Genomic DNA, 9,542 nt, shown 5'->3' with positions numbered 1-9,542 from the left:
TGGACACAGCTAGCACAGCTGTCAACAGATCTTCACAGTCACCGGCTGCTGACACAAAGCCTGATGTCTTTGCCTGCCTCACCCTCCCGTTCGACTGCGTGGCACTCCTCAGAATGGATAGAAAAGATTCAGGTGGCTGCCCTTGGACAATTGCTCTTGGGGGGTGCTTTGGTTGTACCCCTGCTTTCTTAAGTCTTAAGTGATGCCCCATCTAATTCAGCACCCCCACTCCTCCACTCCCACCTATGGCCAAAGATTAAAATGTAAATTCCTCCCACTCTGAAATCCACCGTGGATGAGAGGTTCAGGGCTTCCCATCTCCCTACCTTTATCAAGGGGTGCTGCTTCCCCCTCCTCACTCTCTTGTTGCCCACCCAATTCTTGCTGTGGCAAGAAGCCATCAGATGAAGTTGGGAGTACCTGGCCTCCCTTACTTAGCTCCGGGATTTATCTGTTCGTTTGGGAACTGCATAGGAAGGGCGTGCCGGGTCCTCACAACAGCTGCCACCATCAGTCTCTGTGCTTTGAACTCAGATCTCCGAGTGAAGAGAGCAGTCACCGGGCGGCTCAGACTGGCCAACGCTCAGGGTCCTAGGTAGTTCCCCTTAAAGAGCATTTGGAGAGTCCCGAAGTGCACACGGTTCTGAGTCGGTTCTTCTAGCCAAAATCGCTTTGATTCTACACATTGAAGGGGGTCTCACCAGGGCTCTTGTATCACCGTGACCATTCATCGGGTCTGATGTGGAGCCTGACAGCTGGAACCCGAAACCCGGACCCTGCAGACTCAGGTTTTCAGTATTACGGCTGCTCCCCAGAGGACCGAGAGGTCCAGGGACCAGGAGGAACTTGGGTGTCATCGCGTGCGGTGGGCCTGGCCTTCTTGCCACGATCCCTGTTTTGTTCAGGACCACAGAATGTTGACATGTGGATGCATACCGAAATAATGGTAATTCATTGTATTATCAAAAAAAAAAAAGTATATGTAGTACAGGATGACCTTGAATCTACGGTAGTTTCCAGCTATAACTTCCTCAAACACGTGCCTTCTCTAACTTTTAGCGTACCCTGAATCCCCCTAGTGGGAATCTTGTTAAAATGCAGAATCTGTTTCAACACTCTCGAGGCGGGGCTTAAAATCCGATCATCCTATAGGCGCCCAAATAGTACTTCCGGCTAAGCATAGCCAGGTAATAAAACTTACCCAGGAGCTCACATTGCAAAACACCCAGAGTCCTTTCTGGGAGCACAGCTGTCCAAGGTCAAGTTAAAATTCCAGGGACTTGACTTTGTCCACTTTCCACAAACGTGCTCGCTCAAAATAGTCCCACAGACGACACCAAGCCATTTTGCAAAGATATTTATAGCAGCGCCAACTAGAACCATCCCAAATACCCCCATTCTAGGGAAACAGTTAAATAAAGTATAGTCTGAGTTCAGTGCGATGGTGCATGCCTTTTATTCCAGAATCCAGGACACAGAGGCAAGCAGATCTCTGTGCGTTGGGAGGCAGGCCTGGGATAGATACGGAGACTTTGTCTCAAAATACCAAGCACCCCTGCCCCCCCCCCGAAAGTAGTAGAACCAAAAATAATATTGATTAAAGATCTATGACCATGGGGGGCTGGCAAGATGGCGGGTAAGAGCACTGACTGCTCTTCTGAAGGTCCTGAGTTCAGATTCCAGCAACCATACGGTGGCTCACAACCACCCATATTGAGATCTGACGACCTCTTCTGGTGTGTCTGAAGACAAGCTACAGTGAATTACACCTGAGCAAACGGGCGGCAGAGGTCCTGAGTTCAATTCCCAGCAGCCACTCACATGATGGCTCATGGCCATCTGTACAGCTATAGCGTACCTATACACATAAAATAAATAAAATAAATCAATAATAAGAATAAGAATAAGAATAATAAATCTTTTTTTTAAAGTCTATGGCCATTCATATACCCTGAAAAAGATCAGGTTAATTTAATATAAGTGGTCTATTTTATAAATTTATGATTTTTGGGGGGGGGGTTTCGAGACAGGGTTTCTCTGTATAGCCCTGGCTGTCCTGAAACTCACTCTGTAGACCAGGCTGGCCTCAAACTCAGAAGTCCACCTGCCTCTGCCTCCCAAGTGCTGGGATTAAAGGCATGTGCCACCACCGCCTGGCTTAAATTTATGATATTTTTTTCCCCTCAAAATTACTCAGTAGTTTGGTTGAAATTAAATTCCCATTTTAGGCTATCTTCCTGGTTTTACTATATAGTCCTGGCTGGCATGGAACTTGCTATGTGGACCACTAGCTTCAAACTCAGAGTCGGCCTTGCCTTGCCTTGAGTGTCTGGATTAAAGGCTTGCACTGCGAAGCCATTCCAGCATTGAACTGTAGACCCTTCTGCCACCTCCCAAATACTGGAATTATGGACAGGAATGCCCAGCTAATCTAGGACTTTCTAACTGTATGATATACTAACCCAACTTTCACGGTCCTTCTGTTTTGGCACCGGCCATAACGAAATTCTCTGATTCACTTGGTGCCTAGATCTTCTGGCCTTCTTCATTCCAGAAGAGTCTTGCCTTATGCCCCCTGGGGGGAACGATGCCCCAGGGCCAAGAAATATCTGGACAGACATCAACAAATTAGTGGCTAGCCTGGACTATATAGGACTATGTCTCAAAGAAGAAAAGGGAAAAAAAATATCACACTGGTAGATTGCTGTAAATTAATCTCAGTGTTTACTCAGCTGTGACTCTTCCTTTCCACTGGTGTCCTTTTCTGTCCCAGGTGCAGAGGTGACATCAGGCACCACGTCCTTTCCGGCCTGTGAAAGCATTCTTTCCTTAGTCATCGTGGCCATGACACCTTTGAAGATATATATGGGTATCTGAATAACAGCTTTATCAAATATTATTCATGTGGCATAAAATTATGCCCTTAAGGTAGGGGGTTTTGTTGTTTTGTTTTGTTTTTGTTTTGTCAAGACAGGGTTTCTGGGGCTGGCGAGGTGGCTCAGCAGGTAAGAGCACCCACCAACTGTTTTCCCAAAGGTCATGAGTTCAAATTCCAGCAACCACATGGTGACTCACAACCACCCGTAAGGAAATCTAATGCCCTCTTCCGGTGCAACTGAAGACAGCTACAGTATACTCATTTATAATAATAAATAAAATCTTTTAGGCCGGGTGGTGGTGGCACACACCTTTAATCCCAGCACTTGGGAGGCAGAGGCAGGCGGATGTCTTGAAAAAAAAAATCTTTTAAAAAAGGCACACGCCTTTAATCCTCGCACTCGGGAGGCAGAGACAGGTGGATTTCTGAGTTCGAGGCCAGCCTGGTCTACAGAGTGAGTTCCAGGACAGCCAGGGCTACACAGAGAAACCCTGTTTTGAAAAACAAAAAACAAAAAACAAACAAACAAACAAAAAAGACAGGGTTTCTCTGTGTAGCCCTGCCTCAAACTCACAGAAACCTACCTGCCTCTGCCATTAAGAGTATGCGCCACCACCACCCTACCTTAAAGTGTTTTGTTTTTGTTTTTGTTTTTGTATGTTGGTGATTTGACTGCAGGCATGTCTATGTTAGGGGGTGTCAGATGCCCTGTAGCAGGAGTCACAGACAGTTGTGAGCTACCATGTGGGTGCTGAAAACTGAACCTGGAAAGTAGTTTTAAAATCCACATTTCACAGCTTTTCCGAACATTCACAGACCTCACAGCCCCCACTGGGGCCCCATTCAATAACAGTTTTATTACTCCAAACAAACTTATACCCATTGACATGCCATCAAAAAGCTTATTATTGTCTGCGAGCATGGTGTGTGTGAGTTCTGACCTCCTGGCACCCAGACAATATCATATGACCCCCATATAACTCCAATCCCAGATGACAATGCCCTCTTCTAGCATCCAGTGGGCACTGGCATGGTGCACAGACATACTTGCAGACAAACTGCCCATATACCTAAATTAAATATTTTTATAAATTAAGCACAGCTTGGGGAAGAGACGGTCACTTTCATTTCACAGGTTCCCTCCTCACAGAGGGAAGCTGAGGCACAAACTTAAGCTGAAGCACAGGCTGTGGAGGAAAATGCCTTACAGGCTTGCTCCTTCTGGTGAGATCCACTGGCTTTCTTATACAACCCAGGACCACTTGCCCAGGGGTGGCGTGGCCCACAGTGGGTTGTGCCCTCCCATATCCATCACTAATCAAGAAAATGCCCCAGGCCAGTATAATGGAGGCAGTTCTTCAGTTAAAGGGCTCTCTTGCCAGGTGACTCTGGTTTGTACCAAATTAACAAAAAATTAAGGAGAGATTGCTCAGTGGATAGAGGGGCTTGTCACAAAGCCTGGCAACCTGAGTTCAATTCCAAGGATGCAGATAGTAAAAAGGAACGAGCCAACTTCTGCAAGCAGTCTCCAGACCTCTACATGTGTGCAATGAATGGCACATGCACACACACACACATACACACAAAATAATAGTAATAAACTAATGTTAACTCATGGTAGAGAGCTTGCCTAGATGTATACAGCCTTGGGTCCCACCATCACAACTACAAAAAAAGGAAGAAAGGGCAGGAGAGAGGAACATAAGGTTGTATTTATAGATGACAAAACCTTTTGCTCCCATTCTTAGCTACAGATACAAGAAGCCCTGGATCCTGGACCCCAGCCAAACCCATTATTTTGAAGCAAAGTTCAAGCTGCAAAGAAAACATCAAATTGTCTATGGTTTTGTCACTGCTGCAGAATTAAGAGGAACAATTCTCTGATTAAAGCATATTTCCAGGGTTCTTTTGTACAATGGCAGATTCCTCTGGGAAATTCAAGAGAAATGTTTTCCAAACACAAGGCCAAGGCTGGGGGTTGTGGCCCTTACCTGTAATCCCAGCACCTGGAGACAAGAAGATCAGGCGTGGTCCCTGGCCACCTTAGGTCAGGCTACATGAAACCTTGTGTCAAAAACAGACAGGTGCCGGGCAGTGGTGGCGCATGCCTTTAATCCCAGCACTTGCGGGGCAGAGGCAGGTGGATTTCTGAGTTTGAAGCCAGTCTGGTCTACAGAGTGAGTTCCAGGACTGCCAGGGCTACACAGAGAAACCCTGTCTTGAAAAACAAAAACAAAAACAAAACAACAACAACAAAAACAGACAGGCAAACAAAAAACAAGGTACAGTGTTGGCTAGGCTCTTTTTTTTTAAATTAAGGATACAAGTTTAAATCTTGTTTCATTCCGCCCCCTGCTGGCCATTTTGTAAAATTTATTTCCTCTCAACAAAAAGCCCAAGTGTTATTCAACACAAATTTATTCCTGAATACTCTGTAAGGCTGAGATTGAGTCCCAGCACCAGAAAAAAGAAACAAATTTGTTTCTTATTCGTTTTGAGAAGGTATTTTAGTTAGCACAGAACATAATGAATTTTATTATGTTTTATTATGATATTTTCATGTACTCAGCACAAGTAATTCCCTAGTATATCTTTTTAAAAGATTTTTTTAAAATTATGTATTTGTGCACAGATACGGGCAGATGCCCACAGAGGGACAGGATTGCTCTGTAGCTGGAGTTACAGGCAGTTGTAAGATGTTGTAAGCCATCGCTCCAGTCTCAATTATGCTTTAGGGGATGTGTGTGTGTGTGTTTCTGTGTGTGTGTGTGTGTGTGTGTGTGTGTGTGTGTGTCTAAAGACAGCTACTGTGTACTTAGATATAATAATAAATAAATCTTTAGGTAGGGCTGGTGAGATGGCTCAGTGGGGAAGAGCACCGACTGCTCTTCGGAAAGTCATGAGTTCAAATCCCAGCAACCACATGGTGGCTCACAACCACCCATAATGAGATCTGACGCCCTCTTCTGGTGCGTCTGAAGACAGCTACAGTGTACTTACATATAATAAATAAATAAATAAATAAATCTTTAGGCCAGAGCCAGCGGAGTGGACTGGAGCGAGCAGAGAACCTGAATTCAAATTCCCAGCAACCACATGATGGCTCACAACCATCAGTACAGCTACAGTGTACTCATATAGATAAAATAAGTAAATAAATAAATAAATAAATAAACTTTTAAAACAAAAAACAAATACATTCTGGCTAGGCCTTTAATCCTAGCACTCAGGAGGCAGAGGCAGGAGGATCCCTGTGAGTTAAGGACATGCTGAGACCCTATCTAAAACAAAACAGTCACAAACAAATGCATTCTGAACTCAGCATCAACAGTCATTTGGGAAATACAAACCAAACTGTAGTGAGATGCTAGTTCACAACTATGAGCAAGGTAAAAGCAAGGCCAACCTGTGAAAGACACGGAGGGGAGCTGGAACCTTGCCCCGGGGTTAAGAGCTGGCTGTTCTCCCAAAAGACTCAAGTTCAATTCCCAGCACCCACATGGGAGCTCACAACAGGTACCAGGCATGCATTGAGTGCACAGGTAAAGCACCCATACATATAAAAAAATATTTTTTTGTTTGGTTGGTTCGTTTTGGTTTTGGTTTTTCGAGACAGGGTTTCTCTGTGTAGCCCTGGCTGTCCTGGAACTCACTCTGTTGACCAGGCTGGCCTTGAACTCAGAAATTTGTCTGCCTCTGCCTGCCAAATGCTAGGATTAAAGGCATGCGCCACCACAGCCTGGCTAAAATAATACATTTTTAAAGGCACATAAAAATGAAAAACCCTGGGGGCTAGAGAGATGGCTCAGTGATTAAGAGCATCGACTGCTCTTCTGAAGGTCCTAAGTTCAAATCCCAGCAACCACATGGTGGCTCACAACCATCTGTAATAGGATCTGATGCCTCTTCTGGTGTGTCTGAAGACAGCTACAGTGTACTTACATACATCTAATAAATAAATCTTAAAAAAAAAAATGAAAACCCTTACATTTCACTAACACAAGGGGAACATTGCATAGCCACTTTGCAAAACAATTTGACAAATTTAAATATAGGATACACAAATTCCACTTCTAGCTGTAGGTATGCTACCGAGGAAAAAGAATGCATATATCCCTATGAAAATTTGTGTGTGTTATAAAAGCATCTTTGTTTATTTGTTTGCTTGTTTTTTGAGACAGGGTATTCTGGTTGTCCTGGAACTCTCTCTGTAGACAATGCTAACCTTGAGCTCAGAGATCCTCCTGCCTCTGCCTCCCCAACGCTAAGATTAAAGGTGTGCGCCCCACTGCCTAGCAAAAGCATTTCTACCTTTCTTTCTTTCTTTCTTTCTTTCTTTCTTTCTTTCTTTCTTTCTTTTTTTTAGAAAAATAATTATTTATTTGATGTATATGAGTGCACTGCAGCTGTCTTCAGACACACCAGAAGAGGGCATCAGATCCCATTACAGATGGTTGTGAACCACCATGTGGTTGCTGGGAATTGAACTCCGGACCTCTGGAAAAGCAGTCGGTGCTCTTAACCTCCCCATCTCCCCCAGCCCCCCAAAGCATCTTTTATGATAGCCGGAAGCAGGAAACAACTACTGGATGCAGAAATGGCTCAGCAGGGACAAGCACTTGTTACTTATGACTGAACCTGAGTTCAGTTCCCGAAACCCAAGTCTGAAGGTTCACAGCTGCCTATAACTTCAGCTCTAGGAGAGCCAACACTCTCTGGCAGCCTCTCCGTCATTAAATGGAAAGATGTGATATCCACACTGCCCCACTGGAAAACCTTGACAGTGTTACAGTTCAGTGTACACACAGGCTGTGTGCAAGCGTCCCTACCCCACTGAGCATCTGCATCTCCCTATGCAGCCCAACCATTTTCCTCATTGAGACTCTCTGAAGTTTATTTTGATTTATGTGAGGGGAGACTGTATGTCGTGTGCGTGTGTTGGATCTCCTGGAGTTGAAGTCCCAGGAGCTTGTGAGCTGCCCCACTCAGGGTTTGGAAACAGACCTTGGGTCCTCTGCAAATGCAGTACGTGCTGAGCCATCTCTCCAGTCTGCCTGCTTGAGTCTTGCCGGGATCGCAGGCATGCACCACCACACCAGGCTTCCATTTTCCTTTTTGCACTATCAGGCCTATCCCCTGCCTCAGAGGACAGCCGATCTCTTCCACGGCTGAGAGATTCTCTAGGCTGATACCCCAGCTCCACCACTGATGCTTAGGGTGGTTTCCGGTTAAGGATTTAAAGAAAAGTGCCACAGCTTAAGGATTTAAAGAAAAGTGCCACAGCGTCCCTCTCACCTGGTCCCTAATTGCAGACAGGCTTCTCTCCAGGCTTCAACCTTTTGACAGGAACCTGTCTTTCAGGGCAATCGCACTCCCCTGAGGATCCCAGCCTCCTGTTCTCTCTAATTACCTTTCAAAAGCTGGGGCATGTTGCATTTTGGTTAGTGGTTTTTTAAAAACTTCCAAGTGTGTTTTCCTGAATGCTGTCAGTGGACTAATTTGCACTAAAGTGGAGAAGTACCACTTGCCAGAAGAAAAGCACTTGGAAAACTTGAGGGAAGTCAGGCTTCTTAGCTCACCCCTGTGTTTGACAACAGGGCAAACACCATCACCGTACATTTCCCACACACCTTCCTGTGAATAGCCGCTAGCTGTTTACAATACGCTCCACACACTGCTTCACTCAATCCCTGTAGTTGGCCCACAGGTCAACTGGAGTGATCACTGTGTATTTTTAGCACGGTGAAAGGGGTACAGTCAAAGCACAGAAGCTGTCCAGTGGCCGTGCAGGTCAGCTGCGCTTCGATGTTGTGGTTTGTACACAGTTATTTTCTTTTTCTTTATGTTTCTTTCTTTTTTTGTTTGTTTGTTTGGTTGTTTTTTGTTTGTTTGTTTGTTTTTGTTGTTGTTTTTCCAAGACAGGGTTTCTGTGTGTAGCCCTGGCTGTCCTGGAACTCACTCTGTAGACCAAGCTGGCCTCAAACTCAGAAATTCTACTTGCCTCTGCCACCCAAGGGCTGGGATTAAAGGCATGCGCCACTACTGTCTGGCAAAGTTATTTTCTTTTTCTCTCCATTCTTCCCCCCTTCCTGGTTGTAGACTTTCTTTATCACACCTTTGCTTGGAACCTGAGATACAATCTTCCTGTACAGGAAATTCTATTTTTCTTGTTTGTTTTTGAGATGGGCTCATGTAGATGCCAGTGGAGACCAGAAGGGGGCACTAGATACCCTGAAACAGGAATTACAGGCAGTTGTGAATGGTCCGAGGTGGATGCTAGGACCTAAACCCAGGACCTCTGCAAGAACAGACAGTCCTCTAACAGCTGAGCCATCTCTCCAGCCTCTCATTTAGGTATCTTGTGTCAAGATCTGAATATTTGTGTTCCCCAACATTTTATAACCCTATCAATGTGGTGGCATAATGCAGACAGCCTTTGGGAGATAAGAAACAATATCTACTACATAATTTGTCAGGGTCCAGGGCAAAATGTCAGTGAGCAAGTCCATGAAACCAGTCTGTCCTGAGTATTCTACTACATAGAAACATTTTTTTGATACATTTAAGAATTTCCTTTTTAATCATTTTTCTGTGCTATTTTTTGAAGTACTTTAAAAGTTAATTCTCTTGGCCTAAACTTTTTTTTTTTTTTTTTTTTTTTTTT

This window comes from Mastomys coucha, unplaced genomic scaffold (assembly GCF_008632895.1).
Source record: "Mastomys coucha isolate ucsf_1 unplaced genomic scaffold, UCSF_Mcou_1 pScaffold22, whole genome shotgun sequence".
NCBI classification, from domain to species: Eukaryota; Metazoa; Chordata; class Mammalia; order Rodentia; family Muridae; genus Mastomys; species Mastomys coucha.
The sequence above is the reverse complement of the archived record's forward strand: the minus strand, read 5'-3'. Positions refer to the sequence as shown.